Source organism: Limanda limanda, chromosome 18, assembly GCF_963576545.1.
Source record: "Limanda limanda chromosome 18, fLimLim1.1, whole genome shotgun sequence".
Classification (NCBI taxonomy): domain Eukaryota; kingdom Metazoa; phylum Chordata; class Actinopteri; order Pleuronectiformes; family Pleuronectidae; genus Limanda; species Limanda limanda.
Window position 1 is genome coordinate 20,450,138 of NC_083653.1, and position 24,156 is coordinate 20,474,293.

General features: G+C 42.0%; 30 non-coding genes across 30 annotated transcripts; all 30 read right to left on the reverse strand.

Annotated features, from left to right (window-relative positions):
- Nucleotides 1-408: 408 nt before the first annotated feature.
- On the reverse strand, nt 409-479 carry trnag-gcc (transfer RNA glycine (anticodon GCC)). The gene has a single exon. It is a non-coding gene; the product is annotated as a tRNA-Gly (tRNA).
- Nucleotides 480-1,164: 685 nt separating this feature from the next.
- trnam-cau (transfer RNA methionine (anticodon CAU)) lies at nt 1,165-1,237 on the reverse strand. Its single transcript has one exon. It is a non-coding gene; the product is annotated as a tRNA-Met (tRNA).
- Nucleotides 1,238-1,710: 473 nt separating this feature from the next.
- Nucleotides 1,711-1,781, reverse strand: trnag-gcc (transfer RNA glycine (anticodon GCC)). Its single transcript has one exon. It is a non-coding gene; the product is annotated as a tRNA-Gly (tRNA).
- A 669-nt stretch (nt 1,782-2,450) lies between these two features.
- trnam-cau (transfer RNA methionine (anticodon CAU)) lies at nt 2,451-2,523 on the reverse strand. Its single transcript has one exon. It is a non-coding gene; the product is annotated as a tRNA-Met (tRNA).
- A 473-nt stretch (nt 2,524-2,996) lies between these two features.
- Nucleotides 2,997-3,067, reverse strand: trnag-gcc (transfer RNA glycine (anticodon GCC)). Its single transcript has one exon. It is a non-coding gene; the product is annotated as a tRNA-Gly (tRNA).
- A 685-nt stretch (nt 3,068-3,752) lies between these two features.
- On the reverse strand, nt 3,753-3,825 carry trnam-cau (transfer RNA methionine (anticodon CAU)). Its single transcript has one exon. It is a non-coding gene; the product is annotated as a tRNA-Met (tRNA).
- Nucleotides 3,826-4,307: 482 nt separating this feature from the next.
- On the reverse strand, nt 4,308-4,378 carry trnag-gcc (transfer RNA glycine (anticodon GCC)). Its single transcript has one exon. It is a non-coding gene; the product is annotated as a tRNA-Gly (tRNA).
- A 463-nt stretch (nt 4,379-4,841) lies between these two features.
- On the reverse strand, nt 4,842-4,914 carry trnam-cau (transfer RNA methionine (anticodon CAU)). The gene has a single exon. It is a non-coding gene; the product is annotated as a tRNA-Met (tRNA).
- Nucleotides 4,915-5,561: 647 nt separating this feature from the next.
- Nucleotides 5,562-5,634, reverse strand: trnam-cau (transfer RNA methionine (anticodon CAU)). Its single transcript has one exon. It is a non-coding gene; the product is annotated as a tRNA-Met (tRNA).
- A 473-nt stretch (nt 5,635-6,107) lies between these two features.
- Nucleotides 6,108-6,178, reverse strand: trnag-gcc (transfer RNA glycine (anticodon GCC)). Its single transcript has one exon. It is a non-coding gene; the product is annotated as a tRNA-Gly (tRNA).
- A 1,924-nt stretch (nt 6,179-8,102) lies between these two features.
- trnam-cau (transfer RNA methionine (anticodon CAU)) lies at nt 8,103-8,175 on the reverse strand. The gene has a single exon. It is a non-coding gene; the product is annotated as a tRNA-Met (tRNA).
- Nucleotides 8,176-8,838: 663 nt separating this feature from the next.
- Nucleotides 8,839-8,911, reverse strand: trnam-cau (transfer RNA methionine (anticodon CAU)). Its single transcript has one exon. It is a non-coding gene; the product is annotated as a tRNA-Met (tRNA).
- Nucleotides 8,912-10,119: 1,208 nt separating this feature from the next.
- trnam-cau (transfer RNA methionine (anticodon CAU)) lies at nt 10,120-10,192 on the reverse strand. Its single transcript has one exon. It is a non-coding gene; the product is annotated as a tRNA-Met (tRNA).
- Nucleotides 10,193-11,375: 1,183 nt separating this feature from the next.
- On the reverse strand, nt 11,376-11,446 carry trnag-gcc (transfer RNA glycine (anticodon GCC)). The gene has a single exon. It is a non-coding gene; the product is annotated as a tRNA-Gly (tRNA).
- A 1,231-nt stretch (nt 11,447-12,677) lies between these two features.
- On the reverse strand, nt 12,678-12,748 carry trnag-gcc (transfer RNA glycine (anticodon GCC)). The gene has a single exon. It is a non-coding gene; the product is annotated as a tRNA-Gly (tRNA).
- A 685-nt stretch (nt 12,749-13,433) lies between these two features.
- On the reverse strand, nt 13,434-13,506 carry trnam-cau (transfer RNA methionine (anticodon CAU)). The gene has a single exon. It is a non-coding gene; the product is annotated as a tRNA-Met (tRNA).
- Nucleotides 13,507-13,958: 452 nt separating this feature from the next.
- Nucleotides 13,959-14,029, reverse strand: trnag-gcc (transfer RNA glycine (anticodon GCC)). Its single transcript has one exon. It is a non-coding gene; the product is annotated as a tRNA-Gly (tRNA).
- Nucleotides 14,030-15,260: 1,231 nt separating this feature from the next.
- On the reverse strand, nt 15,261-15,331 carry trnag-gcc (transfer RNA glycine (anticodon GCC)). Its single transcript has one exon. It is a non-coding gene; the product is annotated as a tRNA-Gly (tRNA).
- A 685-nt stretch (nt 15,332-16,016) lies between these two features.
- Nucleotides 16,017-16,089, reverse strand: trnam-cau (transfer RNA methionine (anticodon CAU)). Its single transcript has one exon. It is a non-coding gene; the product is annotated as a tRNA-Met (tRNA).
- Nucleotides 16,090-16,562: 473 nt separating this feature from the next.
- On the reverse strand, nt 16,563-16,633 carry trnag-gcc (transfer RNA glycine (anticodon GCC)). The gene has a single exon. It is a non-coding gene; the product is annotated as a tRNA-Gly (tRNA).
- A 669-nt stretch (nt 16,634-17,302) lies between these two features.
- Nucleotides 17,303-17,375, reverse strand: trnam-cau (transfer RNA methionine (anticodon CAU)). The gene has a single exon. It is a non-coding gene; the product is annotated as a tRNA-Met (tRNA).
- A 473-nt stretch (nt 17,376-17,848) lies between these two features.
- Nucleotides 17,849-17,919, reverse strand: trnag-gcc (transfer RNA glycine (anticodon GCC)). The gene has a single exon. It is a non-coding gene; the product is annotated as a tRNA-Gly (tRNA).
- A 685-nt stretch (nt 17,920-18,604) lies between these two features.
- Nucleotides 18,605-18,677, reverse strand: trnam-cau (transfer RNA methionine (anticodon CAU)). The gene has a single exon. It is a non-coding gene; the product is annotated as a tRNA-Met (tRNA).
- Nucleotides 18,678-19,150: 473 nt separating this feature from the next.
- trnag-gcc (transfer RNA glycine (anticodon GCC)) lies at nt 19,151-19,221 on the reverse strand. Its single transcript has one exon. It is a non-coding gene; the product is annotated as a tRNA-Gly (tRNA).
- Nucleotides 19,222-19,906: 685 nt separating this feature from the next.
- Nucleotides 19,907-19,979, reverse strand: trnam-cau (transfer RNA methionine (anticodon CAU)). Its single transcript has one exon. It is a non-coding gene; the product is annotated as a tRNA-Met (tRNA).
- A 473-nt stretch (nt 19,980-20,452) lies between these two features.
- On the reverse strand, nt 20,453-20,523 carry trnag-gcc (transfer RNA glycine (anticodon GCC)). Its single transcript has one exon. It is a non-coding gene; the product is annotated as a tRNA-Gly (tRNA).
- Nucleotides 20,524-21,208: 685 nt separating this feature from the next.
- Nucleotides 21,209-21,281, reverse strand: trnam-cau (transfer RNA methionine (anticodon CAU)). The gene has a single exon. It is a non-coding gene; the product is annotated as a tRNA-Met (tRNA).
- A 473-nt stretch (nt 21,282-21,754) lies between these two features.
- Nucleotides 21,755-21,825, reverse strand: trnag-gcc (transfer RNA glycine (anticodon GCC)). Its single transcript has one exon. It is a non-coding gene; the product is annotated as a tRNA-Gly (tRNA).
- Nucleotides 21,826-23,056: 1,231 nt separating this feature from the next.
- Nucleotides 23,057-23,127, reverse strand: trnag-gcc (transfer RNA glycine (anticodon GCC)). Its single transcript has one exon. It is a non-coding gene; the product is annotated as a tRNA-Gly (tRNA).
- A 685-nt stretch (nt 23,128-23,812) lies between these two features.
- On the reverse strand, nt 23,813-23,885 carry trnam-cau (transfer RNA methionine (anticodon CAU)). Its single transcript has one exon. It is a non-coding gene; the product is annotated as a tRNA-Met (tRNA).
- Nucleotides 23,886-24,156: the final 271 nt, after the last annotated feature.

Below are 24,156 nucleotides of genomic sequence, written 5' to 3' on the forward strand. Positions count from 1 at the left end.
CTACTTGTCAGTCAAATAACCATACGCATCCAACGTCGGAAAATTCGGGATACATGTGTGTATTCTAGAACATTGCTGTCCCGTACTGGGTCCAAATAGTCCAAATGTTATGTACCAAGCCATTCGGACAAAACCGATGGTTGCTGTCAAAACTTTGAATAATCCAGAACAAGAGTCATACAAGATGACATATCAGTGTTTGTAAATTGATTTTGAACCAGTTAACAATGAGCATAATAAATCAATGATCTTAATCCTCTTGGAGCAGGGTGGGGTTAACAGCCCATGTGGACTTTACTGCAAACGACAGAACCAACACCAGTGTGCTTTAGACTAGAAGGAGGCTATGGACATAGCAATCAATATACCCACACTTGAGATGTAAATCATTGGCTAAAGATACTCTGTTGCATTAGCCGGGAATCGAACCCGGGCCTCCCGCGTGGCAGGCGAGAATTCTACCACTGAACCACCAATGCTTGTACATGCCTTTTTACGATTTAGATTTTTCAAAAAACGCACTCTTACAGGAACCCTATGGCCTGCCAGGACAATTTATCGGATGTTTAAACCACTTCACAGACCCCTAGGAAGTTTTGGAATGACAATAAATCTTCCTGAATCTGAAATCTTGAATCTTAGAAAGTTACTCTGTTGTGGGGCTAACAGCCCATGTGGACTTTACTGCAAACGACAGAACCAATACCAGAGAGCCTTTTTTTACGATTTTGAATTTTCCAAAACGCACTCTTAAGGGACCCCAATGCCCTGCCAGGACAATTTATCTGATGTTTAAACCACTTCAAAGACCCCTAAGAAGTTTTGGAATGACAATAAATCTTCCTGAATCTGAAATCTTGAATGTCAGAAAGTTTATCACTTGTCCAGGTTATGTCAGCTATGGGTGTGCAGAGGCTCTGTCTGCATTCCTGTCAATCTCGATTTTCTGCACATAGCAAAGAAGCACCACATGGTTTGGCCTGCTTTTCACCAGAAATGCAAAACTACTCTTTCATTTCTACAGTGGGAACCAGAAATGCATGTGCCTTCATTCCTCTTTAGTGTCTCCACAGTTTCCCGTCCTTTCCAACTGCACCCTCTATGGAATACACAGTGTAAATGACTTGTTGCAAGGTCGCTCAAAACCTCATGTAAAAAGGCACATGCCCCGTGTGAGGGTTGAACTCACGACCTTCAGATTATGAGACTGACGCGCTGCCTACTGCGCCAACGAGGCCAATGGTACAGAGAAAATATGTGAGAAAAAAAAACGATATTTAAAAGTAGAGGAACTATGAAGGACTACTTGTCAGTCAAATAACCATACGCATCCAACGTCTGAAAATTCGGGATACATGTGTGTATTCTAGAACATTGCTGTCCCGTACTGGGTCCAAATAGTCCAAATGTTATGTACCAAGCCATTCGGACAAAACCGATGGTTGCTGTCAAAACTTTGAATAATCCAGAACAAGAGTCATACAAGATGACATATCAGTGTTTGTAAATTGATTTTGAACCAGTTAACAATGAGCATAATAAATCAATGATATTAATCCTCTTGGAGCGGGGTGGGGTTAACAGCCCATGTGGACTTTACTGCAAATGACCGAACCAACACCAGTGTGCTTTAGACTAGAAGGAGGCTATGGACATAGCAATCAATATACCCACACTTGAGATGTAAATCATTGGCTAAAGTTACTCTGTTGCATTAGCCGGGAATCGAACCCGGGCCTCCCGCGTGGCAGGCGAGAATTCTACCACTGAACCACCAATGCTTGTACATGCCTTTTTACGATTTGGAATTTTCGAAAAACGCACTCTTACAGGAACCCTATGGCCTGCCAGGACAATTTATCGGATGTTTAAACCACTTCACAGACCCCTAGGAAGTTTTGGAATGACAATAAATCTTCCTGAATCTGAAATCTTGAATCTTAGAAAGTTACTCTGTTGTGGGGCTAACAGCCCATGTGGACTTTACTGCAAACGACAGAACCAATACCAGAGAGCCTTTTTTTACGATTTTGAATTTTCCAAAACGCACTCTTAAGGGACCCCAATGCCGTGCCAGGACAATTTATCTGATGTTTAAACCACTTCAAAGACCCCTAAGAAGTTTTGGAATGACAATAAATCTTCCTGAATCTGAAATCTTGAATCTCAGAAAGTTTATCACTTGTCCAGGTTATGTCAGCTATGGGTGTGCAGAGGCTCTGTCTGCATTCCTGTCAATCTCGATTTTCTGCACATAGCAAAGAAGCACCACATGGTTTGGCCTGCTTTTCACCAGAAATGCAAAACTACTCTTTCATTTCTACAGTGGGAACCAGAAATGCATGTGCCTTCATTCCTCTTTAGTGTCTCCACAGTTTCCCGTCCTTTCCAACTGCACAGTGTAAATGACTTGTTGCAAGGTCACTCAAAACCTCATGTAAAAAGGCACATGCCCCGTGTGAGGGTTGAACTCACGACCTTCAGATTATGAGACTGACGCTCTGCCTACTGCGCCAACGAGGCCAATGGTACAGAGAAAATATGTGAGAAAAAAAAACGATATTTAAAAGTAGAGGAAATATGAAGGACTACTTGTCAGTCAAATAACCATACGCATCCAACGTCTGAAAATTCGGGATACATGTGTGTATTCTAGAAAATTGCTGTCCCGTACTGGGTCCAAATAGTCCAAATGTTATGTACCAAGCCATTCGGACAAAACCGATGGTTGCTGTCAAAACTTTGAATAATCCAGAACAAGAGTCATACAAGATGACATATCAGTGTTTGTAAATTGATTTTGAACCAGTTAACAATGACCATAATAAATCAATGATCTTAATCCTCTTGGAGCAGGGTGGGGTTAACAGCCCATGTGGACTTTACTGCAAACGACAGAACCAACACCAGTGTGCTTTAGACTAGAAGGAGGCTATGGACATAGCAATCAATATACCCACACTTGAGATGTAAATCATTGGCTAAAGATACTCTGTTGCATTAGCCGGGAATCGAACCCGGGCCTCCCGCGTGGCAGGCGAGAATTCTACCACTGAACCACCAATGCTTGTACATGCCTTTTTACGATTTAGATTTTTCAAAAAACGCACTCTTACAGGAACCCTATGGCCTGCCAGGACAATTTATCGGATGTTTAAACCACTTCACAGACCCCTAGGAAGTTTTGGAATGACAATAAATCTTCCTGAATCTGAAATCTTGAATCTTAGAAAGTTACTCTGTTGTGGGGCTAACAGCCAATGTGGACTTTACTGCAAACGACAGAACCAATACCAGAGAGCCATTTTTTACGATTTTGATTTTTCCAAAACGCACTCTTAAGGGACCCCAATGCCCTGCTAGGACAATTTATCTGATGTTTAAACCACTTCAAAGACCCCTAAGAAGTTTTGGAATGACAATAAATCTTCCTGAATCTGAAATCTTGAATGTCAGAAAGTTTATCACTTGTCCAGGTTATGTCAGCTATGGGTGTGCAGAGGCTCTGTCTGCATTCCTGTCAATCTCGATTTTCTGCACATAGCAAAGAAGCACCACATGGTTTGGCCTGCTTTTCACCAGAAATGCAAAACTACTCTTTCATTTCTACAGTGGGAACCAGAAATGCATGTGCCTTCATTCCTCTTTAGTGTCTCCACAGTTTCCCGTCCTTTCCAACTGCACCCTCTATGGAATACACAGTGTAAATGACTTGTTGCAAGGTCGCTCAAAACCTCATGTAAAAAGGCACATGCCCCGTGTGAGGGTTGAACTCACGACCTTCAGATTATGAGACTGACGCGCTGCCTACTGCGCCAACGAGGCCAACGAGGCCAATGGTACAGAGAAAATATGTGAGAAAAAAAAACGATATTTAAAAGTAGAGGAAATATGAAGGACTACTTGTCAGTCAAATAACCATACGCATCCAACGTCTGAAAATTCGGGATACATGTGTGTATTCTAGAAAATTGCTGTCCCGTACTGGGTCCAAATAGTCCAAATGTTATGTACCAAGCCATTCGGACAAAACCGATGGTTGCTGTCAAAACTTTGAATAATCCAGAACAAGAGTCATACAAGATGACATATCAGTGTTTGTAAATTGATTTTGAACCAGTTAACAATGAGCATAATAAATCAATGATCTTAATCCTCTTGGAGCAGGGTGGGGTTAACAGCCCATGTGGACTTTACTGCAAACGACAGAACCAACACCAGTGTGCTTTAGACTAGAAGGAGGCTATGGACATAGCAATCAATATACCCACACTTGAGATGTAAATCATTGGCTAAAGATACTCTGTTGCATTAGCCGGGAATCGAACGCGGGCCTCCCGCGTGGCAGGCGAGAATTCTACCACTGAACCACCAATGCTTGTACATGCCTTTTTACGATTTGGATTTTTCGAAAAACGCACTCTTACAGGAACCCTATGGCCTGCCAGGACAATTTATCGGATGTTTAAACCACTTCACAGACCCCTAGGAAGTTTTGGAATGACAATAAATCTTCCTGAATCTGAAATCTTGAATCTTAGAAAGTTACTCTGTTGTGGGGCTAACAGCCCACTCTTAAGGGACCCCTATGCCCTGCAAGGAGAATTTATCTGATGTTAAACCACTTCACAGACCCCTAAGAAGTTTTGGAATGACAATAAATCGCAGTTGCTCTGCTTTTCACCGGAAATGCAAAACTACTCTTTCATTTCTACAGTGGGATCCAGAAATGCATGTGCCTTCATTCCTCTTTAGTGTCTCCACAGTTTCCCGTCCTTTCCAACTGCACAGTGTAAATGACTTGTTGCAAGGTCACTCAAAACCTCATGTAAAAAGGCACATGCCCCGTGTGAGGGTTGAACTCACGACCTTCAGATAATGAGACTGACGCGCTGCCTACTGCGCCAACGAGGCCAATGGTACAGAGAAAATATGTGAGAAAAAAAACGATATTTAAAAGTAGAGGAAATATGAAGGACTACTTCACAGACCCCTAGGAAGTTTTGGAATGACAATAAATCTTCCTGAATCTGAATCTGAAATCTTGAATCTTAGAAAGTAACTCTGTTGTGGGGCTAACAGCCCATGTGGACTTTACTGCAAACGACAGAACCACTACCAGAGAGCCTTTTTTTACGATTTTTAATTTTCCAAAACGCACTCTTAAGGGACCCCAATGCCCTGCCAGGACAATTTATCTGATGTTTAAACCACTTCAAAGACCCCTAAGAAGTTTTGGAGTGACAATAAATCTTCCTGAATCTGAAATCTTGAATGTCAGAAAGTTGATCACTTGTCCAGGTTATGGCAGCTATGGGTGTGCAGAGGCTCTGTCTGCATTCCTGTCAATCTCGATTTTCTGCACATAGCAAAGAAGCACCACATGGTTTGGCCTGCTTTTCACCAGAAATGCAAAACTACTCTTTCATTTCTACAGTGGGAACCAGAAATGCATGTGCCTTCATTCCTCTTTAGTGTCTCCACAGTTTCCCGTCCTTTCCAACTGCACAGTGTAAATGACTTGTTGCAAGGTCACTCAAAACCTCATGTAAAAAGGCACATGCCCCGTGTGAGGGTTGAACTCACGACCTTCAGAATATGAGACTGACGCGCTGCCTACTGCGCCAACGAGGCCAATGGTACAGAGAAAATATGTGAGAAAAAAAAACGATATTTAAAAGTAGAGGAAATATGAAGGACTACTTGTCAGTCAAATAAGCATACGCATCCAACGTCTGAAACTTCGGGATACATGTGTGTATTCTAGAACATTGCTGTCCCGTACTGGGTCCAAATAGTCCAAATGTTATGTACCAAGCCATTCGGACAAAACCGATGGTTGCTGTCAAAACTTTGAATAATCCAGAACAAGAGTCATACAAGATGACATATCAGTGTTTGTAAATTGATTTTGAACCAGTTAACAATGAGCATAATAAATCAATGATATTAATCCTCTTGGAGCGGGGTGGGGTTAACAGCCCATGTGGACTTTACTGCAAATGACAGAACCAACACCAGTGTGCTTTAGACTAGAAGGAGGCTATGGACATAGCAATCAATATACCCACACTTGAGATGTAAATCATTGGCTAAAGATACTCTGTTGCATTAGCCGGGAATCGAACCCGGGCCTCCCGCGTGGCAGGCGAGAATTCTACCACTGACCCACCAATGCTTGTACATGCCTTTTTACGATTTGGATTTTTCGAAAAACGCACTCTTACAGGAACCCTATGGCCTGCCAGGACAATTTATCGGATGTTTAAACCACTTCACAGACCCCTAGGAAGTTTTGGAATGACAATAAATCTTCCTGAATCTGAAATCTTGAATCTTAGAAAGTTACTCTGTTGTGGGGCTAACAGCCCATGTGGACTTTACTGCAAACGACAGAACCAATACCAGAGAGCCTTTTTTTACGATTTTGAATTTTCCAAAACGCACTCTTAAGGGACCCCAATGCCGTGCCAGGACAATTTATCTGATGTTTAAACCACTTCAAAGACCCCTAAGAAGTTTTGGAATGACAATAAATCTTCCTGAATCTGAAATCTTGAATCTCAGAAAGTTGATCACTTGTCCAGGTTATGTCAGCTATGGGTGTGCAGAGGCTCTGTCTGCATTCCTGTCAATCTCGATTTTCTGCACATAGCAAAGAAGCACCACATGGTTTGGCCTGCTTTTCACCAGAAATGCAAAACTACTCTTTCATTTCTACAGTGGGAACCAGAAATGCATGTGCCTTCATTCCTCTTTAGTGTCTCCACAGTTTCCCGTCCTTTCCAACTGCACCCTCTATGGAATACACAGTGTAAATGACTTGTTGCAAGGTCGCTCAAAACCTCATGTAAAAAGGCACATGCCTTGTGTTAGGGTTGAACTCACGACCTTCAGATTATGAGACTGACGCGCTGCCTACTGCGCCAACGAGGCCAATGGTACAGAGAAAATATGTGAGAAAAAAAAACGATATTTAAAAGTAGAGGAAATATGAAGGACTACTTGTCAGTCAAATAACCATACGCATCCAACGTCTGAAAATTCGGGATACATGTGTGTATTCTAGAACATTGCTGTCCCGTACTAGGTCCAAATAGTCCAAATGTTATGTACCAAGCCATTCGGACAAAACCGATGGTTGCTGTCAAAACTTTGAATAATCCAGAACAAGAGTCATACAAGATGACATGTCAGTGTTTGTAAATTGATTTTGAACCAGTTAACAATGAGCATAATAAATCAATGATCTTAATCCTCTTGGAGCAGGGTGGGGTTAACAGCCCATGTGGACTTTACTGCAAACGACAGAACCAACACCAGTGTGCTTTAGACTAGAAGGAGGCTATGGACATAGCAATCAATATACCCACACTTGAGATGTAAATCATTGGCTAAAGATACTCTGTTGCATTAGCCGGGAATCGAACCCGGGCCTCCCGCGTGGCAGGCGAAAATTCTACCACTGAACCAAACTCTTACAGGAACCCTATGGCCTGCCAGGACAACTTATCGGATGTTTAAACCACTTCACAGACACCTAGGAAGTTTTGGAATGACAATAAATCTTCCTGAATCTGAAATCTTGAATCTTAGAAAGTTACTCTGTTGTGGGGCTAACAGCCCATGTGGACTTTACTGCAAACGACAGAACCAATACCAGAGAGCCTTTTTTTACGATTTTGAATTTTCCAAAACGCACTCTTAAGGGACCCCAATGCCCTGCCAGGACAATTTATCTGATGTTTAAACCACTTCAAAGACCCCTAAGAAGTTTTGGAATGACAATAAATCTTCCTGAATCTGAAATCTTGAATGTCAGAAAGTTTATCACTTGTCCAGGTTATGTCAGCTATGGGTGTGCAGAGGCTCTGTCTGCATTCCTGTCAATCTCGATTTTCTGCACATAGCAAAGAAGCACCACATGGTTTGGCCTGCTTTTCACCAGAAATGCAAAACTACTCTTTCATTTCTACAGTGGGAACCAGAAATGCATGTGCCTTCATTCCTCTTTAGTGTCTCCACAGTTTCCCGTCCTTTCCAACTGCACAGTGTAAATGACTTGTTGCAAGGTCACTCAAAACCTCATGTAAAAAGGCACATGCCCCGTGTGAGGGTTGAACTCACGACCTTCAGATTATGAGACTGACGCGCTGCCTACTGCGCCAACGAGGCCAATGGTACAGAGAAAATATGTGAGAAAAAAAACGATATTTAAAAGTAGAGGAAATATGAAGGACTACTTCACAGACCCCTAGGAAGTTTTGGAATGACAATAAATCTTCCTGAATCTGAATCTGAAATCTTGAATCTTAGAAAGTAACTCTGTTGTGGGGCTAACAGCCCATGTGGACTTTATTGCAAACGACAGAACCACTACCAGAGAGCCTTTTTTTACGATTTTGAATTTTCCAAAACGCACTCTTAAGGGACCCCAATGCCCTGCCAGGACAATTTATCTGATGTTTAAACCACTTCAAAGACCCCTAAGAAGTTTTGGAGTGACAATAAATCTTCCTGAATCAGAAATCTTGAATGTCAGAAAGTTGATCACTTGTCCAGGTTATGGCAGCTATGGGTGTGCAGAGGCTCTGTCTGCATTCCTGTCAATCTCGATTTTCTGCACATAGCAAAGAAGCACCACATGGTTTGGCCTGCTTTTCACCAGAAATGCAAAACTACTCTTTCATTTCTACAGTGGGAACCAGAAATGCATGTGCCTTCATTCCTCTTTAGTGTCTCCACAGTTTCCCGTCCTTTCCAACTGCACCCTCTATGGAATACACAGTGTAAATGACTTGTTGCAAGGTCGCTCAAAACCTCATGTAAAAAGGCACATGCCTTGTGTGAGGGTTGAACTCACGACCTTCAGATTATGAGACTGACGCGCTGCCTACTGCGCCAACGAGGCCAATGGTACAGAGAAAATATGTGAGAAAAAAAAACGATATTTAAAAGTAGAGGAAATATGAAGGACTACTTGTCAGTCAAATAACCATACGCATCCAACGTCTGAAAATTCGGGATACATGTGTGTATTCTAGAACGTTGCTGTCCCGTACTAGGTCCAAATAGTCCAAATGTTATGTACCAAGCCATTCGGACAAAACCGATGGTTGCTGTCAAAACTTTGAATAATCCAGAACAAGAGTCATATGACATATCAGTGTTTGTAAATTGATTTTGAACCAGTTAACAATGAGCATAATAAATCAATGATCTTAATCCTCTTGGAGCAGGGTGGGGTTAACAGCCCAAGTGGACTTTACTGCAAACGACAGAACCAACACCAGTGTGCTTTAGACTAGAAGGAGGCTATGGACATAGCAATCAATATACCCACACTTGAGATGTAAATCATTGGCTAAAGATACTCTGTTGCATTAGCCGGGAATCGAACCCGGGCTTCCCGCGTGGCAGGCGAGATTACTACCACTGAACCACCAATGCTTGTACATGCCTTTTTACCATTTGGATTTTTCGAAAAACGCACTCTTACAGGAACCCTATGGCCTGCCAGGACAATTTATCGGATGTTTAAACCACTTCACAGACCCCTAGGAAGTTTTGGAATGACAATAAATCTTCCTGAATCTGAAATCTTGAATCTTAGAAAGTTACTCTGTTGTGGGGCTAACAGCCCATGTGGACTTTACTGCAAACGACAGAACCAATACCAGAGAGCCTTTTTTTACGATTTTGAATTTTCCAAAACGCACTCTTAAGGGACCCCAATGCCGTGCCAGGACAATTTATCTGATGTTTAAACCACTTCAAAGACCCCTAAGAAGTTTTGGAATGACAATAAATCTTCCTGAATCTGAAATCTTGAATCTCAGAAAGTTGATCACTTGTCCAGGTTATGTCAGCTACGGGTGTGCAGAGGCTCTGTCTGCATTCCTGTCAATCTCGATTTTCTGCACATAGCAAAGAAGCACCACATGGTTTGGCCTGCTTTTCACCAGAAATGCAAAACTACTCTTTCATTTCTACAGTGGGAACCAGAAATGCATGTGCCTTCATTCCTCTTTAGTGTCTCCACAGTTTCCCGTCCTTTCCAACTGCACAGTGTAAATGACTTGTTGCAAGGTCACTCAAAACCTCATGTAAAAAGGCACATGCCCCGTGTGAGGGTTGAACTCACGACCTTCAGATTATGAGACTGACGCGCTGCCTACTGCGCCAACGAGGCCAATGGTACAGAGAAAATATGTGAGAAAAAAAACGATATTTAAAAGTAGAGGAAATATGAAGGACTACTTCACAGACCCCTAGGAAGTTTTGGAATGACAATAAATCTTCCTGAATCTGAATCTGAAATCTTGAATCTTAGAAAGTAACTCTGTTATGGGGCTAACAGCCCATGTGGACTTTACTGCAAACGACAGAACCAATACCAGAGAGCCTTTTTTTACGATTTTGAATTTTCCAAAACGCACTCTTAAGGGACCCCAATGCCCTGCCAGGACAATTTATCTGATGTTTAAACCACTTCAAAGACCCCTAAGAAGTTTTGGAGTGACAATAAATCTTCCTGAATCTGAAATCTTGAATGTCAGAAAGTTGATCACTTGTCCAGGTTATGGCAGCTATGGGTGTGCAGAGGCTCTGTCTGCATTCCTGTCAATCTCGATTTTCTGCACATAGCAAAGAAGCACCACATGGTTTGGCCTGCTTTTCACCAGAAATGCAAAACTACTCTTTCATTTCTACAGTGGGAACCAGAAATGCATGTGCCTTCATTCCTCTTTAGTGTCTCCACAGTTTCCCGTCCTTTCCAACTGCACAGTGTAAATGACTTGTTGCAAGGTCACTCAAAACCTCATGTAAAAAGGCACGTGCCCCGTGTGAGGGTTGAACTCACGACCTTCAGATTATGACACTGACGCGCTGCCTACTGCGCCAATGAGGCCAATGGTACAGAGAAAATATGTGAGAAAAAAAAACGATATTTAAAAGTAGAGGAAATATGAAGGACAATATGAACCATACGCATCCAACGTCTGAAAATTCGGGATACATGTGTGTATTCTAGAACATTGCTGTCCCCTACTGGGTCCAAATAGTCCAAATGTTATGTACCAAGCCATTCGGACAAAACCGATGGTTGCTGTCAAAACTTTGAATAATCCAGAAAAAGAGTCATACAAGATGACATATCAGTGTTTGTAAATTGATTTTGAACCAGTTTACAATGAGCATAATAAATCAATGATATTAATCCTCTTGGAGCGGGGTGGGGTTAACAGCCCATGTGGACTTTACTGCAAATGACAGAACCAACACCAGTGTGCTTTAGACTAGAAGGAGGCTATGGACATAGCAATCAATATACCCACACTTGAGATGTAAATCATTGGCTAAAGATACTCTGTTGCATTAGCCGGGAATCGAACCCGGGCCTCCCGCGTGGCAGGCGAGAATTCTACCACTGAACCACCAATGCTTGTACATGCCTTTTTACGATTTGGATTTTTCGAAAAACGCACTCTTACAGGAACCCTATGGCCTGCCAGGACAATTTATCGGATGTTTAAACCACTTCACAGACCCCTAGGAAGTTTTGGAATGACAATAAATCTTCCTGAATCTGAAATCTTGAATCTTAGAAAGTTACTCTGTTGTGGGGCTAACAGCCCATGTGGACTTTACTGCAAACGACACAACCAATACCAGAGAGCCTTTTTTTACGATTTTGAATTTTCCAAAACGCACTCTTAAGGGACCCCAATGCCCTGCCAGGACAATTTATCTGATGTTTAAACCACTTCAAAGACCCCTAAGAAGTTTTGGAATGACAATAAATCTTCCTGAATCTGAAATCTTGAATGTCAGAAAGATTATCACTTGTCCAGGTTATGTCAGCTATGGGTGTGCAGAGGCTCTGTCTGCATTCCTGTCAATCTCGATTTTCTGCACATAGCAAAGAAGCATCACATGGTTTGGCCTGCTTTTCACCAGAAATGCAAAACTACTCTTTAATTTCTACAGTGGGAACCAGAAATGCATGTGCCTTCATTCCTCTTTAGTGTCTCCACAGTTTCCCGTCCTTTCCAACTGCACCCTCTATGGAATACACAGTGTAAATGACTTGTTGCAAGGTCGCTCAAAACCTCATGTAAAAAGGCACATGCCTTGTGTTAGGGTTGAACTCACGACCTTCAGATTATGAGACTGACGCGCTGCCTACTGCGCCAACGAGGCCAATGGTACAGAGAAAATATGTGAGAAAAAAAAACGATATTTAAAAGTAGAGGAAATATGAAGGACTACTTGTCAGTCAAATAACCATACGCATCCAACGTCTGAAAATTCGGGATACATGTGTGTATTCTAGAACATTGCTGTCCCGTACTAGGTCCAAATAGTCCAAATGTTATGTACCAAGCCATTCGGACAAAACCGATGGTTGCTGTCAAAACTTTGAATAATCCAGAACAAGAGTCATACAAGATGACATGTCAGTGTTTGTAAATTGATTTTGAACCAGTTAACAATGAGCATAATAAATCAATGATCTTAATCCTCTTGGAGCAGGGTGGGGTTAACAGCCCATGTGGACTTTACTGCAAACGACAGAACCAACACCAGTGTGCTTTAGACTAGAAGGAGGCTATGGACATAGCAATCAATATACCCACACTTGAGATGTAAATCATTGGCTAAAGATACTCTGTTGCATTAGCCGGGAATCGAACCCGGGCCTCCCGCGTGGCAGGCGAGAATTCTACCACTGAACCACCAATGCTTGTACATGCCTTTTTACGATTTGGATTTTTCGAAAAACGCACTCTTACAGGAACCCTAAGGCCTGCCAGGACAATTTATCGGATGTTTAAACCACTTCACAGACCCCTAGGAAGTTTTGGAATGACAATAAATCTTCCTGAATCTGAAATCTTGAATCTTAGAAAGTTACTCTGTTGTGGGGCTAACAGCCCATGTGGACTTTACTGCAAACAACAGAACCAATACCAGAGAGCCTTTTTTTACGATTTTGAATTTTCCAAAACGCACTCTTAAGGGACCCCAATGCCCTGCCAGGACAATTTATCTGATGTTTAAACCACTTCAAAGACCCCTAAGAAGTTTTGGAATGACAATAAATCTTCCTGAATCTGAAATCTTGAATCTCAGAAAGTTTATCACTTGTCCAGGTTATGTCAGCTATGGGTGTGCAGAGGCTCTGTCTGCATTCCTGTCAATCTCGATTTTCTGCACATAGCAAAGAAGCATCACATGGTTTGGCCTGCTTTTCACCAGAAATGCAAAACTACTCTTTCATTTCTACAGTGGGAACCAGAAATGCATGTGCCTTCATTCCTCTTTAGTGTCTCCACAGTTTCCCTTCCTTTCCAACTGCACCCTCTATGGAATACACAGTGTAAATGACTTGTTGCAAGGTCGCTCAAAACCTCATGTAAAAAGGCACATGCCCCGTGTGAGGGTTGAACTCACGACCTTCAGATTATGAGACTGACGCGCTGCCAACTGCGCCAAAGAGGCCAATGGTACAGAGAAAATATGTGAGAAAAAAAAACGATATTTAAAAGTAGAGGAAATATGAAGGACTACTTGTCAGTCAAATAACCATACGCATCCAACGTCTGAAAATTCGGGATACATGTGTGTATTCTAGAACATTGCTGTCCCGTACTAGGTCCAAATAGTCCAAATGTTATGTACCAAGCCATTCGGACAAAACCGATGGTTGCTGTCAAAACTTTGAATAATCCAGAACAAGAGTCATACAAGATGACATATCAGTGTTTGTAAATTGATTTTGAACCAGTTAACAATGAGCATAATAAATCATTGATCTTAATCCTCTTGCAGCAGGGTGGGGTTAACAGCCCATGTGGACTTAACTGCAAACGACAGAACCAGAAGGAGGCTATGGACATAGCAATCAATATACCCACACTTGAGATGTAAATCATTGGCTAAAGATACTCTGTTGCATTAGCCGGGAATCGAACCCGGGCCTCCCGCGTGGCAGGCGAGAATTCTACCACTGAACCACCAATGCTTAAACATGCCTTTTTACGATTTGGATTTTTCGAAAAACGCACTCTTACAGGAACCCTATGGCCTGCCAGGACAATTTATCGGATGTTTAAACCACTTCACAGACCCCTAGGAAGTTTTGGAATGACAATAAATCTTCCTGAATCTGAAATCTTGAATCTTAGAAAGTTACTCTGTTGTGGGGCTAACAGCCCATGTGGACTTTACTGCAAACGACAGAACCAATACCAGAGAGCCTTTTTTTACGATTTTGAATTTTCCAAAACGCACTCTTAAGGGACCCCAATGCCCTGCCAGGACAATTTATCTGATGTTTAAACCACTTCAAAGACCCCTAAGAAGTTTTGGAATGACAATAAATCTTCCTGAATCTGAAATCTTGAATGTCAGAAAGTTTATCACTTGTCCAGGTTATGTCAGCTATGGGTGTGCAGAGGCTCTGTCTGCATTCCTGTCAATCTCGATTTTCTGCACATAGCAAAGAAGCATCACATGGTTTGGCCTGCTTTTCACCAGAAATGCAAAACTACTCTTTCATTTCTACAGTGGGAACCAGAAATGCATGTGCCTTCATTCCTCTTTAGTGTCTCCACAGTTTCCCGTCCTTTCCAACTGCACCCTCTATGGAATACACAGTGTAAATGACTTGTTGCAAGGTCGCTCAAAACCTCATGTAAAAAGGCACATGCCTTGTGTTAGGGTTGAACTCACGACCTTCAGATTATGAGACTGACGCGCTGCCTACTGCGCCAACGAGGCCAATGGTACAGAGAAAATATGTGAGAAAAAAAAACGATATTTAAAAGTAGAGGAAATATGAAGGACTACTTGTCAGTCAAATAACCATACGCATCCAACGTCTGAAAATTCGGGATACATGTGTGTATTCTAGAACATTGCTGTCCCGTACTAGGTCCAAATAGTCCAAATGTTATGTACCAAGCCATTCGGACAAAACCGATGGTTGCTGTCAAAACTTTGAATAATCCAGAACAAGAGTCATACAAGATGACATGTCAGTGTTTGTAAATTGATTTTGAACCAGTTAACAATGAGCATAATAAATCAATGATCTTAATCCTCTTGGAGCAGGGTGGGGTTAACAGCCCATGTGGACTTTACTGCAAACGACAGAACCAACACCAGTGTGCTTTAGACTAGAAGGAGGCTATGGACATAGCAATCAATATACCCACACTTGAGATGTAAATCATTGGCTAAAGATACTCTGTTGCATTAGCCGGGAATCGAACCCGGGCCTCCCGCGTGGCAGGCGAGAATTCTACCACTGAACCACCAATGCTTGTACATGCCTTTTTACGATTTGGATTTTTCGAAAAACGCACTCTTACAGGAACCCTAAGGCCTGCCAGGACAATTTATCGGATGTTTAAACCACTTCACAGACCCCTAGGAAGTTTTGGAATGACAATAAATCTTCCTGAATCTGAAATCTTGAATCTTAGAAAGTTACTCTGTTGTGGGGCTAACAGCCCATGTGGACTTTACTGCAAACGACAGAACCAATACCAGAGAGCCTTTTTTTAAGATTTTGAATTTTCCAAAACGCACTCTTAAGGGACCCCAATGCCCTGCCAGGACAATTTATCTGATGTTTAAACCACTTCAAAGACCCCTAAGAAGTTTTGGAATGTCAATAAATCTTCCTGAATCTGAAATCTTGAATCTCAGAAAGTTTATCACTTGTCCAGGTTATGTCAGCTATGGGTGTGCAGAGGCTCTGTCTGCATTCCTGTCAATCTCGATTTTCTGCACATAGCAAAGAAGCATCACATGGTTTGGCCTGCTTTTCACCAGAAATGCAAAACTACTCTTTCATTTCTACAGTGGGAACCAGAAATGCATGTGCCTTCATTCCTCTTTAGTGTCTCCACAGTTTCCCGTCCTTTCCAACTGCACCCTCTATGGAATACACAGTGTAAATGACTTGTTGCAAGGTCGCTCAAAACCTCATGTAAAAAGGCACATGCCCCGTGTGAGGGTTGAACTCACGACCTTCAGATTATGAGACTGACGCGCTGCCAACTGCGCCAAAGAGGCCAATGGTACAGAGAAAATATGTGAGAAAAAAAAACGATATTTAAAAGTAGAGGAAATATGAAGGACTACTTGTCAGTCAAATAACCATACGCATCCAACGTCTGAAAATTCGGGATACATGTGTGTATTCTAGAACATTGCTGTCCCGTACTAGGTCCAAATAGTCCAAATGTTATGTACCAAGCCATTCGGACAAAACCGATGGTTGCTGTCAAAACTTTGAATAATCCAGAACAAGAGTCATACAAGATGACATATCAGTGTTTGTAAATTGATTTTGAACCAGTTAACAATGAGCATAATAAATCATTGATCTTAATCCTCTTGCAGCAGGGTGGGGTTAACAGCCCATGTGGACTTTACTGCAAACGACAGAACCAACACCAGTATGCTTTAGACTAGAAGGAGGCTATGGACATAGCAATCAATATACCCACACTTGAGATGTAAATCATTGGCTAAAGATACTCTGTTGCATTAGCCGGGAATCGAACCCGGGCCTCCAGCGTGGCAGGCGAGAATTCTACCACTGAACCACCAATGCTTGTACATGCCTTTTTACGATTTGGAATTTTCGAAAAACGCACTCTTACAGGAACCCTATGGCCTGCCAGGACAATTTATCGGATGTTTAAACCACTTCACAGACCCCTAGGAAGTTTTGGAATGACAATAAATCTTCCTGAATCTGAAATCTTGAATATTAGAAAGTTACTCTGTTGTGGGGCTAACAGCCCATGTGGACTTTACTGCAAACGACAGAACCAATACCAGAGAGCCTTTTTTTACGATTTTGAATTTTCCAAAACGCACTCTTAAGGGACCCCAATGCCCTGCCAGGACAATTTATCTGATGTTTAAACCACTTCAAAGACCCCTAAGAAGTTTTGGAATGACAATAAATCTTCCTGAATCTGAAATCTTGAATGTCAGAAAGTTGATCACTTGTCCAGGTTATGTCAGCTATGGGTGTGCAGAGGCTCTGTTTGCATTCCTGTCAATCTCGATTTTCTGCACATAGCAAAGAAGCACCACATGGTTTGGCCTGCTTTTCACCAGAAATGCAAAACTACTCTTTCATTTCGACAGTGGGAACCAGAAATGCATGTGCCTTCATTCCTCTTTAGTGTCTCCACAGTTTCCCGTCCTTTCCAACTGCACAGTGTAAATGACTTGTTGCAAGGTCACTCAAAACCTCATGTAAAAAGGCACGTGCCCCGTGTGAGGGTTGAACTCACGACCTTCAGATTATGAGACTGACGCGCTGCCTACTGCGCCAATGAGGCCAATGGTACAGAGAAAATATGTGAGAAAAAAAAACGATATTTAAAAGTAGAGGAAATATGAAGGACTACTTGTCAGTCAAATAACCATACGCATCCAACGTCTGAAAATTCGGGATACATGTGTGTATTCTAGAACATTGCTGTCCCGTACTGGGACCAAATAGTCCAAATGTTATGTACCAAGCCATTCGGACAAAACCGATGGTTGCTGTCAAAACTTTGAATAATCCAGAACAAGAGTCATACAAGATGACATATCAGTGTTTGTAAATTGATTTTGAACCAGTTAACAATGAGCATAATAAATCAATGATCTTAATCCTCTTGGAGCGGGGTGGGGTTAACAGCCCATGTGGACTTTACTGCAAACGACAGAACCAACACCAGTGTGCTTTAGACTAGAAGGAGGCTATGGACATAGCAATCAATATACCCACACTTGAGATGTAAATCATTGGCTAAAGATACTCTGTTGCATTAGCCGGGAATCGAACCCGGGCATCCCGCGTGGCAGGCGAGAATTCTACCACTGAACCACCAATGCTTGTACATGCCTTTTAACGATTTGGATTTTTCAAAAAATGCACTCTTACAGGAACCATATGGCCTGCCAGGACAATTTATCGGATGTTTAAACCACTTCACAGACCCCTAGGAAGTTTTGGAATGACAATAAATCTTCCTGAATCTGAAATCTTGAATCTTAGAAAGTTACTCTGTTGTGGGGCTAACAGCCCATGTGGACTTTACTGCAAACGACAGAACCAATACCAGAGAGCCTTTTTTTACGATTTTGAATTTTCCAAAACGCACTCTTAAGGGACCCCAATGCCCTGCCAGGACAATTTATCTGATGTTTAAACCACTTCAAAGACCCCTAAGAAGTTTTGGAATGACAATAAATCTTCCTGAATCTGAAATCTTGAATGTCAGAAAGTTTATCACTTGTCCAGGTTATGGCAGCTATGGGTGTGCAGAGGCTCTGTCTGCATTCCTGTCAATCTCGATTTTCTGCACATAGCAAAGAAGCACCACATGGTTTGGCCTGCTTTTCACCAGAAATGCAAAACTACTCTTTCATTTCTACAGTGGGAACCAGAAATGCATGTGCCTTCATTCCTCTTTAGTGTCTCCACAGTTTCCCGTCCTTTCCAACTGCACCCTCTATGGAATACACAGTGTAAATGACTTGTTGCAAGGTCGCTCAAAACCTCATGTAAAAAGGCACATGCCCCGTGTGAGGGTTGAACTCACGACCTTCAGATTATGAGACTGACGCGCTGCCTACTGCGCCAACGAGGCCAATGGTACAGAGAAAATATGTGAGAAAAAAAAACGATATTTAAAAGTAGAGGAAATATGAAGGACTACTTGTCAGTCAAATAACCATACGCATCCAACGTCTGAAAATTCGGGATACATGTGTGTATTCTAGAACATTGCTGTCCCGTACTAGGTCCAAATAGTCCAAATGTTATGTACCAAGCCATTCGGACAAAACCGATGGTTGCTGTCAAAACTTTGAATAATCCAGAACAAGAGTCATACATGATGACATATCAGTGTTTGTAAATTGATTTTGAACAAGTTAACAATGAGCATAATAAATCAATGATTTTAATCCTCTTGGAGCAGGGTGGGGTTAACAGCCCATGTGGACTTTACTGCAAACGACAGAACCAACACCAGTGTGCTTTAGACTAGAAGGAGGCTATGGACATAGCAATCAATATACCCACACTTGAGATGTAAATCATTGGCTAAAGATACTCTGTTGCATTAGCCGGGAATCGAACCCGGGCCTCCCGCGTGGCAGGCGAGAATTCTACCACTGAACCACCAATGCTTGTACATGCCTTTTTACGATTTGGATTTTTCGAAAAACGCACTCTTACAGGAACCCTATGGCCTGCCAGGACAATTTATCGGATGTTTAAACCACTTCACAGACCCCTAGGAAGTTTTGGAATGACAATAAATCTTCCTGAATCTGAAATCTTGAATCTTAGAAAGTTACTCTGTTGTGGGGCTAACAGCCCATGTGGACTTTACTGCAAACGACAGAACCAATACCAGAGAGCCTTTTTTTACGATTTTGAATTTTCCAAAACGCACTCTTAAGGGACCCCAATGCCCTGCCAGGACAATTTATCTGATGTTTAAACCACTTCAAAGACCCCTAAGAAGTTTTGGAATGACAATAAATCTTCCTGAATCTGAAATCTTGAATCTCAGAAAGTTTATCACTTGTCCAGGTTATGTCAGCTATGGGTGTGCAGAGGCTCTGTCTGCATTCCTGTCAATCTCGATTTTCTGCACATAGCAAAGAAGCATCACATGGTTTGGCCTGCTTTTCACCAGAAATGCAAAACTACTCTTTCATTTCTACAGTGGGAACCAGAAATGCATGTGCCTTCATTCCTCTTTAGTGTCTCCACAGTTTCCCGTCCTTTCCAACTGCACCCTCTATGGAATACACAGTGTAAATGACTTGTTGCAAGGTCGCTCAAAACCTCATGTAAAAAGGCACATGCCCCGTGTGAGGGTTGAACTCACGACCTTCAGATTATGAGACTGACGCGCTGCCTACTGCGCCAACGAGGCCAATGGTACAGAGAAAATATGTGAGAAAAAAAAACGATATTTAAAAGTAGAGGAAATATGAAGGACTACTTGTCAGTCAAATAACCATACGCATCCAACGTCTGAAAATTCGGGATACATGTGTGTATTCTAGAACATTGCTGTCCCGTACTAGGTCCAAATAGTCCAAATGTTATGTACCAAGCCATTCGGACAAAACCGATGGTTGCTGTCAAAACTTTGAATAATCCAGAACAAGAGTCATACAAGATGACATATCAGTGTTTGTAAATTGATTTTGAACAAGTTAACAATGAGCATAATAAATCAATGATTTTAATCCTCTTGGAGCAGGGTGGGGTTAACAGCCCATGTGGACTTTACTGCAAACGACAGAACCAACACCAGTGTGCTTTAGACTAGAAGGAGGCTATGGACATAGCAATCAATATACCCACACTTGAGATGTAAATCATTGGCTAAAGATACTCTGTTGCATTAGCCGGGAATCGAACCCGGGCCTCCCGCGTGGCAGGCGAGAATTCTACCACTGAACCACCAATGCTTGTACATGCCTTTTAACGATTTGGATTTTTCGAAAAACGCACTCTTACAGGAACCCTATGGCCTGCCAGGACAATTTATCGGATGTTTAAACCACTTCACAGACCCCTAGGAAGTTTTGGAATGACAATAAATCTTCCTGAATCTGAAATCTTGAATCTTAGAAAGTTACTCTGTTGTGGGGCTAACAGCCCATGTGGACTTTACTGCAAACGACAGAACCAATACCAGAGAGCCTTTTTTTACGATTTTGAATTTTCCAAAACGCACTCTTAAGGGACCCCAATGCCCTGCCAGGACAATTTATCTGATGTTTAAACCACTTCAAAGACCCCTAAGAAGTTTTGGAATGACAATAAATCTTCCTGAATCTGAAATCTTGAATGTCAGAAAGTTTATCACTTGTCCAGGTTATGTCAGCTATGGGTGTGCAGAGGCTCTGTCTGCATTCCTGTCAATCTCGATTTTCTGCACATAGCAAAGAAGCACCACATGGTTTGGCCTGCTTTTCACCAGAAATGCAAAACTACTCTTTCATTTCTACAGTGGGAACCAGAAATGCATGTGCCTTCATTCCTCTTTAGTGTCTCCACAGTTTCCCGTCCTTTCCAACTGCACCCTCTATGGAATACACAGTGTAAATGACTTGTTGCAAGGTCGCTCAAAACCTCATGTAAAAAGGCACATGCCCCGTGTGAGGGTTGAACTCACGACCTTCAGATTATGAGACTGACGCGCTGCCTACTGCGCCAACGAGGCCAATGGTACAGAGAAAATATGTGAGAAAAAAAAACGATATTTAAAAGTCGAGGAAATATGAAGGACTACTTGTCAGTCAAATAACCATACGCATCCAACGTCTGAAAATTCGGGATACATGTGTGTATTCTAGAACATTGCTGTCCCGTACTAGGTCCAAATAGTCCAAATGTTATGTACCAAGCCATTCGGACAAAACCGATGGTTGCTGTCAAAACTTTGAATAATCCAGAACAAGAGTCATACAAGATGACATATCAGTGTTTGTAAATTGATTTTGAACCAGTTAACAATGAGCATAATAAATCAATGATCTTAATCCTCTTGGAGCAGGGTGGGGTTAACAGCCCATGTGGACTTTACTGCAAACGACAGAACCAACACCAGTGTGCTTTCGACTAGAAGGAGGCTATGGACATAGCAATCAATATACCCACACTTGAGATGTAAATCATTGGCTAAAGATACTCTGTTGCATTAGCCGGGAATCGAACCCGGGCCTCCCGCGTGGCAGGCGAGAATTCTACCACTGAACCACCAATGCTTGTACATGCCTTTTTACGATTTGGATTTTTCGAAAAACGCACTCTTACAGGAACCCTATGGCCTGCCAGGACAATTTATCGGATGTTTAAACCACTTCACAGACCCCTAGGAAGTTTTGGAATGACAATAAATCTTCCTGAATCTGAAATCTTGAATCTTAGAAAGTTACTCTGTTGTGGGGCTAACAGCCCATGTGGACTTTACTGCAAACGACACAACCAATACCAGAGAGCCTTTTTTTACGATTTTGAATTTTCCAAAACGCACTCTTAAGGGACCCCAATGCCCTGCCAGGACAATTTATCTGATGTTTAAACCACTTCAAAGACCCCTAAGAAGTTTTGGAATGACAATAAATCTTCCTGAATCTGAAATCTTGAATGTCAGAAAGATTATCACTTGTCCAGGTTATGTCAGCTATGGGTGTGCAGAGGCTCTGTCTGCATTCCTGTCAATCTCGATTTTCTGCACATAGCAAAGAAGCATCACATGGTTTGGCCTGCTTTTCACCAGAAATGCAAAACTACTCTTTAATTTCTACAGTGGGAACCAGAAATGCATGTGCCTTCATTCCTCTTTAGTGTCTCCACAGTTTCCCGTCCTTTCCAACTGCACCCTCTATGGAATACACAGTGTAAATGACTTGTTGCAAGGTCGCTCAAAACCTCATGTAAAAAGGCACATGCCTTGTGTTAGGGTTGAACTCACGACCTTCAGATTATGAGACTGACGCGCTGCCTACTGCGCCAACGAGGCCAATGGTACAGAGAAAATATGTGAGAAAAAAAAACGATATTTAAAAGTAGAGGAAATATGAAGGACTACTTGTCAGTCAAATAACCATACGCATCCAACGTCTGAAAATTCGGGATACATGTGTGTATTCTAGAACATTGCTGTCCCGTACTAGGTCCAAATAGTCCAAATGTTATGTACCAAGCCATTCGGACAAAACCGATGGTTGCTGTCAAAACTTTGAATAATCCAGAACAAGAGTCATACAAGATGACATGTCAGTGTTTGTAAATTGATTTTGAACCAGTTAACAATGAGCATAATAAATCAATGATCTTAATCCTCTTGGAGCAGGGTGGGGTTAACAGCCCATGTGGACTTTACTGCAAACGACAGAACCAACACCAGTGTGCTTTAGACTAGAAGGAGGCTATGGACATAGCAATCAATATACCCACACTTGAGATGTAAATCATTGGCTAAAGATACTCTGTTGCATTAGCCGGGAATCGAACCCGGGCCTCCCGCGTGGCAGGCGAGAATTCTACCACTGAACCACCAATGCTTGTACATGCCTTTTTACGATTTGGATTTTTCGAAAAACGCACTCTTACAGGAACCCTAAGGCCTGCCAGGACAATTTATCGGATGTTTAAACCACTTCACAGACCCCTAGGAAGTTTTGGAATGACAATAAATCTTCCTGAATCTGAAATCTTGAATCTTAGAAAGTTACTCTGTTGTGGGGCTAACAGCCCATGTGGACTTTACTGCAAACAACAGAACCAATACCAGAGAGCCTTTTTTTACGATTTTGAATTTTCCAAAACGCACTCTTAAGGGACCCCAATGCCCTGCCAGGACAATTTATCTGATGTTTAAACCACTTCAAAGACCCCTAAGAAGTTTTGGAATGACAATAAATCTTCCTGAATCTGAAATCTTGAATCTCAGAAAGTTTATCACTTGTCCAGGTTATGTCAGCTATGGGTGTGCAGAGGCTCTGTCTGCATTCCTGTCAATCTCGATTTTCTGCACATAGCAAAGAAGCATCACATGGTTTGGCCTGCTTTTCACCAGAAATGCAAAACTACTCTTTCATTTCTACAGTGGGAACCAGAAATGCATGTGCCTTCATTCCTCTTTAGTGTCTCCACAGTTTCCCTTCCTTTCCAACTGCACCCTCTATGGAATACACAGTGTAAATGACTTGTTGCAAGGTCGCTCAAAACCTCATGTAAAAAGGCACATGCCCCGTGTGAGGGTTGAACTCACGACCTTCAGATTATGAGACTGACGCGCTGCCAACTGCGCCAAAGAGGCCAATGGTACAGAGAAAATATGTGAGAAAAAAAAACGATATTTAAAAGTAGAGGAAATATGAAGGACTACTTGTCAGTCAAATAACCATACGCATCCAACGTCTGAAAATTCGGGATACATGTGTGTATTCTAGAACATTGCTGTCCCGTACTAGGTCCAAATAGTCCAAATGTTATGTACCAAGCCATTCGGACAAAACCGATGGTTGCTGTCAAAACTTTGAATAATCCAGAACAAGAGTCATACAAGATGACATATCAGTGTTTGTAAA